This window comes from Convolutriloba macropyga, chromosome 15, assembly GCF_964194025.1.
Source record: "Convolutriloba macropyga chromosome 15, txConMacr16.3, whole genome shotgun sequence".
Lineage (NCBI taxonomy): Eukaryota > Metazoa > Xenacoelomorpha > Acoela > Convolutidae > Convolutriloba > Convolutriloba macropyga.
The window spans coordinates 23,190,804-23,199,709 of record NC_134482.1 but is presented as its reverse complement, the minus strand read 5'-3'; positions in this window follow the sequence as shown (position 1 = coordinate 23,199,709).

Genomic DNA, 8,906 nt, shown 5'->3' with positions numbered 1-8,906 from the left:
TAGCCCTACTTTTTGTTCAGCAAGTTTCGCCGAATGATATTTTTGCGGAGAGGTACAAAACTGTTATTATTGGCAAACCTTTGAAATGGCCACCAATAGACAGTAGAGCATATTTTCAATAACGTGAGAAAAATATTTACAGCTCCGGTTTTCAATAAAAATTTCTTTAATTTGTTGTAAGAAAATCTGAAGATTCGAAAGATCTTTCGATTGCAATTTCATTACGACCAATAATTTTATGGGTACTGAGTTTTAATACCAGTGTTAAGAAAAAATCGTTAACCATACGCTAAGGTTGAGGTTCCTACAAAATATGTTTGCGAATTCATTATCCAATGATCGATTTTGAAACTTAAAAAAAATGAACTTTCATTTAATAAAAAGTAAATTATCATTTTCAAACTGTCTCAGAATTCTTGCGATTTATTTATTTCGAATGAAAAATTTAGCAATTAAAATTTACTATGATTCATTGTTTTCATTGTGCACTTGAATAGCGTAAATGAATGCATGAATAAACAAGCGGTAAACAATCAATTCAGTTTTTAAGTTGGTTTCAAAGCTATGCTGACACAATACAACCTTGCTTGTATATTATAGCAGAAAAAATGTACGCTGAGCGGAGCTATATTGTGCTTCTCTTGATTTTTTGTTTCGTCATCTGACTCTTTTTTTCGTTTTACATTTGCTCTAGATCATTCTGTCGCTTCACGTTTTCAATGACCTTTTCACGCTTGATTTCTTGTTTTTGCGTGGCCTAAATTGCTTGCATTAAGAAATAAAGCCGTTTGTTGAAACAACATTTGTTTTAAGAATAGCGATGACAATGGGCCTGATAGCCTAGTTTTGAATGCCTCGGACGCTTAGATCGGTGATTGAGGTTCGAATCGCTATATCAAAGTCTTTTGCATCAAATATGTTCTCAATGATGCACCCTTTTTCGTTATACGTTTCTATGTTGGCTGCAAAAACTTTTTCCAACTCATTTCTGAATCGACATCTATCTGTAATTAACAGCACGCAGGTCTATTTTGCAGTAATTTCGGCAGTCTGTAGGCTACGTCATTCATATTTAATACCCAGCAGAAACAATAGCCCGTTTTTTGGTGCATAGCAAAGTAAAAGCTAAATTTTGGTGAAAACAACATTTAAGGCCTTTCAAGAGATCTTGCTCTCCTAAGTTATGGGACGATTTTTATATGATCCGTTAAAACAATGTTTAATGATACCATAATCCAACAAAATTCTTACAAGATCTTGAAAGATAAAATTTTTTGCGGTAAATTGTCTCACGAAGCGAAATCAGCAAAATAACTAAACTCAAGCCTTGTAGAAACCCTTTTCTTCTTGCTATAAAAGTTTGTCGGAAAATACACAATGAAGATTCATGGATGAGAACTTTACATAAGTTAGAAATTGCATGAGCATCACGCAGCATCAATTAGATACCAACGAGATTTCAGGCACCAATTGTTTTTGAGAACTCAGTGATTCAATAGTAGTAGTAGTAGTAGTAGTAGTAGTAGTAGTAGTAGTAGTAGTAGTAGTAGTAGTAGTAGTAGTAGTAGTAGTAGTAGTAGTAGTAGTAGTAGTAGTAGTAGTAGTAGTAGTAGTAGTAGTAGTAGTAGTAGTAGTAGTAGTAGTAGTAGTAGTAGTAGTAGTAGTAGTAGTAGTAGTAGTAGTAGTAGTAGTAGTAGTAGTAGTAGTAGTAGTAGTAGTAGTAGTAGTAGTAGTAGTAGTAGTAGTAGTAGTAGTAGTAGTAGTAGTAGTAGTAGTAGTAGTAGTAGTAGTAGTAGTAGTAGTAGTAGTAGTAGTAGTAGTAGTAGTAGTAGTAGTAGTAGTAGTAGTAGTAGTAGTAGTAGTAGTAGTAGTAGTAGTAGTAGTAGTAGTAGTAGTAGTAGTAGTAGTAGTAGTAGTAGTAGTAGTAGTAGTAGTAGTAGTAGTAGTAGTAGTAGTAGTAGTAGTAGTAGTAGTAGTAGTAGTAGTAGTAGTAGTAGTAGTAGTAGTAGTAGTAGTAGTAGTAGTAGTAGTAGTAGTAGTAGTAGTAGTAGTAGTAGTAGTAGTAGTAGTAGTAGTAGTAGTAGTAGTAGTAGTAGTAGTAGTAGTAGTAGTAGTAGTAGTAGTAGTAGTAGTAGTAGTAGTAGTAGTAGTAGTAGTAGTAGTAGTAGTAGTAGTAGTAGTAGTAGTAGTAGTAGTAGTAGTAGTAGTAGTAGTAGTAGTAGTAGTAGTAGTAGTAGTAGTAGTAGTAGTAGTAGTAGTAGTAGTAGTAGTAGTAGTAGTAGTAGTAGTAGTAGTAGTAGTAGTAGTAGTAGTAGTAGTAGTAGTAGTAGTAGTAGTAGTAGTAGTAGTAGTAGTAGTAGTAGTAGTAGTAGTAGTAGTAGTAGTAGTAGTAGTAGTAGTAGTAGTAGTAGTAGTAGTAGTAGTAGTAGTAGTAGTAGTAGTAGTAGTAGTAGTAGTAGTAGTAGTAGTAGTAGTAGTAGTAGTAGTAGTAGTAGTAGTAGTAGTAGTAGTAGTAGTACATTTTAGCTAACTCGGTGCATGGAGGATTAGACATTGGGAGATTGGTGGCTGACTTAGATTTTGCTGATGATGTTGCTCTCGTGGGGGTCTCAGACAGTGAGGTGCAAGAAAACCTACATCGAATCGAGGCCCTAGCGGAAGCCGCTGGTCTGAAGATTAATGTGGCCAAAACAAAGAATATGGGCGTAAAATGCGACAGCCCAAATGTTGTTGCAGTGCCTAGTATCCAACAGAACGTGGAGATACTCACTGGAACACATAAAGGCAAACTAGGACTCCTGGCAGAGACATCTAGCCAGTCACGACTAACCATCGGCACGGAGGTGCTGCTGGGAACGAAAAAGAAAGCGGGCTGGTTCGAAACACAAGATGGCCGGAAGCTCAGATTGAAAAGCTTAGCGGAGGCTAAGCCAGCGTTGGTAGCTTCACAACAACAATCTGCAGTAGCGGATTTAGAGTCGCTAGAAAATGAGAGTGGGTCAGCGGTGGCTGATCAAGAGTCTTTAAGATGTCAGAACTGTCAGCGGCAATTCAGTACAGTTACCGGACGCAAAGTGCACCAAACAAGATTCTGCAAAGCCGGTTTGTGTTTGTCAAAGAATGTCGTCGACAAGTCAAAGTTCGAGCAACTAGAGGCGAGCCTCACCTGTGACAAGTGTGAAAGGAAGTTCAAAACAGTCAATGGCCGAAAAGTTCACCAATCGAGATACTGTGGCAAACCTAAAGCAGCTGCCACACGCGTGTTTTCCTGCAAAGTACAAGATGTTATCGGAAACGAGTTTGAAAACATAGAAGCGTTCAAGTATCTCGGATCATATGTCAGCCTCAAGCATGGAGACCTCCAGGAAGTCAATTGCAAACTTGCAGAAGGTAGACAACGGTTTGCTAACTTCCAAAATCTCTGGAAGAGCAAGCAGCTCAGCGTGCACCTCAAGTGCAATTTGTACAAAGCACTCGTTTTATCAGCCGTGCTGTACAGCTCAGAGACTTGGACTCTTTCGAAATTAATGGAGAGAAAACTTGAGAGTTTCCACTGTGGTTGTCTTCGGAGAATTCTACGTGTGTCATATCTGGAGAAAGCAACGAACGATGAAATTATGTCAAGATCGCGAATGCCCCAACTATCCACGATGATCATGCTCAAACGGATAAAATGGTACGGTCACATCCAGAGAATGGAACCAGGAAGATTAGCCCGCAGTGCCTTCGATTGGGACCCGCCCGATCAATACGCCCATGCCAGACGCGCTCCTGGGGGGCAACGGAAAACGTGGATGAGTCAAATCGAAGGAGACTGTGTACGAAACAAAGTATCGTTCACCAGATTGCAGGAGAAAGCAGCAACCGGGTCAAAGAATGCCTTCAACAATTTCGTCGTACAGCACTTCACAGAATAACCAAACAAATAACTCTTCTTGTTTTGTTTGTATTTGTATTTGTATTTGTATTTGTTGCCAACCGTGCCTTTATTTCATATTTGGAATTAAAGTGTTGAAACAGTAGTAGTAGTAGTAGTAGTAGTAGTAGTAGTAGTAGTAGTAGTAGTAGTAGTAGTAGTAGTAGTAGTAGTAGTAGTAGTAGTAGTAGTAGTAGTAGTAGTAGTAGTAGTAGTAGTAGTAGTAGTAGTAGTAGTAGTAGTAGTAGTAGTAGTAGTAGTAGTAGTAGTAGTAGTAGTAGTAGTAGTAGTAGTAGTAGTAGTAGTAGTAGTAGTAGTAGTAGTAGTAGTAGTAGTAGTAGTAGTAGTAGTAGTAGTAGTAGTAGTAGTAGTAGTAGTAGTAGTAGTAGTAGTAGTAGTAGTAGTAGTAGTAGTAGTAGTAGTAGTAGTAGTAGTAGTAGTAGTAGTAGTAGTAGTAGTAGTAGTAGTAGTAGTGCTCTCGTGGGGGTCTCAGACAGTGAGGTGCAAGAAAACCTACATCGAATCGAGGCCCTAGCGGAAGCCGCTGGTCTGAAGATTAATGTGGCCAAAACAAAGAATATGGGCGTAAAATGCGACAACCCAAATGTTGTTGCAGTGCCTAGTATCCAACAGAACGTGGAGATACTCACTGGAACACATAAAGGCAAACTAGGACTCCTGGCAGAGACATCTAGCCAGTCACGACTAACCATCGGCACGGAGGTGCTGCTGGGAACGAAAAAGAAAGCGGGCTGGTTCGAAACACAAGATGGCCGGAAGCTCAGATTGAAAAGCTTAGCGGAGGCTAAGCCAGCGTTGGTAGCTTCACAACAACAATCTGCAGTAGCGGATTTAGAGTCGCTAGAAAATGAGAGTGGGTCAGCGGTGGCTGATCAAGAGTCTTTAAGATGTCAGAACTGTCAGCGGCAATTCAGTACAGTTACCGGACGCAAAGTGCACCAAACAAGATTCTGCAAAGCCGGTTCGTCAAAGAATGTCGTCGACAAGTCAAAGTTCGAGCAACTAGAGGCGAGCCTCACCTGTGACAAGTGTGAAAGGAAGTTCAAAACAGTCAATGGCCGAAAAGTTCACCAATCGAGATACTGTGGCAAACCTAAAGCAGCTGCCACACGCGTGTTTTCCTGCAAAGTACAAGATGTTATCGGAAACGAGTTTGAAAACATAGAAGCGTTCAAGTATCTCGGATCATATGTCAGCCTCAAGCATGGAGACCTCCAGGAAGTCAATTGCAAACTTGCAGAAGGTAGACAACGGTTTGCTAACTTCCAAAATCTCTGGAAGAGCAAGCAGCTCAGCGTGCACCTCAAGTGCAATTTGTACAAAGCACTCGTTTTATCAGCCGTGCTGTACAGCTCAGAGACTTGGACTCTTTCGAAATTAATGGAGAGAAAACTTGAGAGTTTCCACTGTGGTTGTCTTCGGAGAATTCTACGTGTGTCATATCTGGAGAAAGCAACGAACGATGAAATTATGTCAAGATCGCGAATGCCCCAACTATCCACGATGATCATGCTCAAACGGATAAAATGGTACGGTCACATCCAGAGAATGGAACCAGGAAGATTAGCCCGCAGTGCCTTCGATTGGGACCCGCCCGATCAATACGCCCATGCCAGACGCGCTCCTGGGGGGCAACGGAAAACGTGGATGAGTCAAATCGAAGGAGACTGTGTACGAAACAAAGTATCGTTCACCAGATTGCAGGAGAAAGCAGCAACCGGGTCAAAGAATGCCTTCAACAATTTCGTCGTACAGCACTTCACAGAATAACCAAACAAATAACTCTTCTTGTTTTGTTTGTATTTGTATTTGTATTTGTATTTGTTGCCAACCGTGCCTTTATTTCATATTTGGAATTAAAGTGTTGAAACAGTAGTAGTAGTAGTAGTAGTAGTAGTAGTAGTAGTAGTAGTAGTAGTAGTAGTAGTAGTAGTAGTAGTAGTAGTAGTAGTAGTAGTAGTAGTAGTAATAGTAGTAGTAGTAGTAGTAGTAGTAGTAGTAGTAGTAGTAGTAGTAGTAGTAGTAGTAGTAGTAGTAGTAGTAGTAGTAGTAGTAGTAGTAGTAGTAGTAGTAGTAGTAGTAGTAGTAGTAGTAGTAGTAGTAGTAGTAGTAGTAGTAGTAGTAGTAGTAGTAGTAGTAGTAGTAGTAGTAGTAGTAGTAGTAGTAGTAGTAGTAGTAGTAGTAGTAGTAGTAGTAGTAGTAGTAGTAGTAGTAGTAGTAGTAGTAGTAGTAGTAGTAGTAGTAGTAGTAGTAGTAGTAGTAGTAGTAGTAGTAGTAGTAGTAGTAGTAGTAGTAGTAGTAGTAGTAGTAGTAGTAGTAGTAGTAGTAGTAGTAGTAGTAGTAGTAGTAGTAGTAGTAGTAGTAGTAGTAGTAGTAGTAGTAGTAGTAGTAGTAGTAGTAGTAGTAGTAGTAGTAGTAGTAGTAGTAGTAGTAGTAGTAGTAGTAGTAGTAGTAGTAGTAGTAGTAGTAGTAGTAGTAGTAGTAGTAGTAGTAGTAGTAGTAGTAGTAGTAGTAGTAGTAGTAGTAGTAGTAGTAGTAGTAGTAGTAGTAGTAGTAGTAGTAGTAGTAGTAGTAGTAGTAGTAGTAGTAGTAGTAGTAGTAGTAGTAGTAGTAGTAGTAGTAGTAGTAGTAGTAGTAGTAGTAGTAGTAGTAGTAGTAGTAGTAGTAGTAGTAGTAGTAGTAGTAGTAGTAGTAGTAGTAGTAGTAGTAGTAGTAGTAGTAGTAGTAGTAGTAGTAGTAGTAGTAGTAGTAGTAGTAGTAGTAGTAGTAGTAGTAGTAGTAGTAGTAGTAGTAGTAGTAGTAGTAGTAGTAGTAGTAGTAGTAGTAGTAGTAGTAGTAGTAGTAGTAGTAGTAGTAGTAGTAGTAGTAGTAGTAGTAGTAGTAGTAGTAGTAGTAGTAGTAGTAGTAGTAGTAGTAGTAGTAGTAGTAGTAGTAGTAGTAGTAGTAGTACTACTACTACTACTACTACTACTACTACTACTACTACTACTACTACTACTACTACTACTACTACTACTACTACTACTACTACTACTACTACTACTTGAACGCCGGAAGAGGAACGACTTGAACGCTGGACGGAACATTTTTGTCAACTCCTGAATCCCTCAACATTCAGTTGCAGTACGAGATTGGATCCCGAAGAAGCAGCTGAAAGCTTGCCGATTGACCTGAGCCCAATTCGATTTGAAGAAGTGCTTGAAGCTGTCCGCAGGTTGAAGAATGGCAAGGCAAGTGGACCCGATAACATTTCCTGTGAGATGTTGAAAGCACACAAGGGTATTGTCGAGTGGCTCTGGGACATCATAGATAAATGTTGGTCGACGGAAGTTCTGCCCGATGACTGGAAGGTAGCAGAAATTGTCCCATTATACAAGAGTAAAGGAAAGAGGTCAGAGTGTTCGAACCACCGAGGGATCTCTCTATTGTCAGTACCAGGCAAAGTGTTCGCTTCCGTTACTCTCAATCGATGCAAAGATTCAGTGGATCGCGTCTTAAGGGAAGAGCAGTGTGGCTTCAGAAAAAGCAGAGGATGCGCCGATCAACTCTTTGCCCTGCGTCAAATAATAGAGAAATCAATGGCGTTTCAATTGGATATTAGCTTTTGTTTCATAGACTTTCGAGCGGCATTCGATTCTGTCGATCGTGAGCAGATGTACCAGATAATGAAACACTATGGTCTGCCGCAAAAAGTGATAAACATCATAAGAAACAGCTATGATGGATTCAAATGTCGAGTCAAAGCCGAAGGTGAGAAGGGACGCTTATTTGATGTCAGAACAGGCGTTAGGCAGGGTGATGTGTGGTCCCCAATCCTATTCGGCCTTGTCATCAACTACATTTTAGCTAACTCGGTGCATGGAGGATTAGACATTGGGAGATTGGTGGCTGACTTAGATTTTGCTGATGATGTTGCTCTCGTGGGGGTCTCAGACAGTGAGGTGCAAGAAAACTTACATCGAATCGAGGCCCTAGCGGAAGCCGCTGGTCTGAAGATTAATGTGGCCAAAACAAAGAATATGGGCGTAAAATGCGACAACCCAAATGTTGTTGCAGTGCCTAGTATCCAACAGAACGTGGAGATACTCACTGGAACACATAAAGGCAAACTAGGACTCCTGGCAGAGACATCTAGCCAGTCACGACTAACCATCGGCACGGAGGTGCTGCTGGGAACGAAAAAGAAAGCGGGCTGGTTCGAAACACAAGATGGCCGGAAGCTCAGATTGAAAAGCTTAGCGGAGGCTAAGCCAGCGTTGGTAGCTTCACAACAACAATCTGCAGTAGCGGATTTAGAGTCGCTAGAAAATGAGAGTGGGTCAGCGGTGGCTGATCAAGAGTCTTTAAGATGTCAGAACTGTCAGCGGCAATTCAGTACAGTTACCGGACGCAAAGTGCACCAAACAAGATTCTGCATCGTCAAAGAATGTCGTCGACAAGTCAAAGTTCGAGCAACTAGAGGCGAGCCTCACCTGTGACAAGTGTGAAAGGAAGTTCAAAACAGTCAATGGCCGAAAAGTTCACCAATCGAGATACTGTGGCAAACCTAAAGCAGCTGCCACACGCGTGTTTTCCTGCAAAGTACAAGATGTTATCGGAAACGAGTTTGAAAACATAGAAGCGTTCAAGTATCTCGGATCATATGTCAGCCTCAAGCATGGAGACCTCCAGGAAGTCAATTGCAAACTTGCAGAAGGTAGACAACGGTTTGCTAACTTCCAAAATCTCTGGAAGAGCAAGCAGCTCAGCGTGCACCTCAAGTGCAATTTGTACAAAGCACTCGTTTTATCAGCCGTGCTGTACAGCTCAGAGACTTGGACTCTTTCGAAATTAATGGAGAGAAAACTTGAGAGTTTCCACTGTGGTTGTCTTCGGAGAATTCTACGTGTGTCATATCTGGAGAAAGCAACGAACGATGAAATTATGTCAAGATCGCGAATGCCCCAACTATCCACGATGATCATGCTCA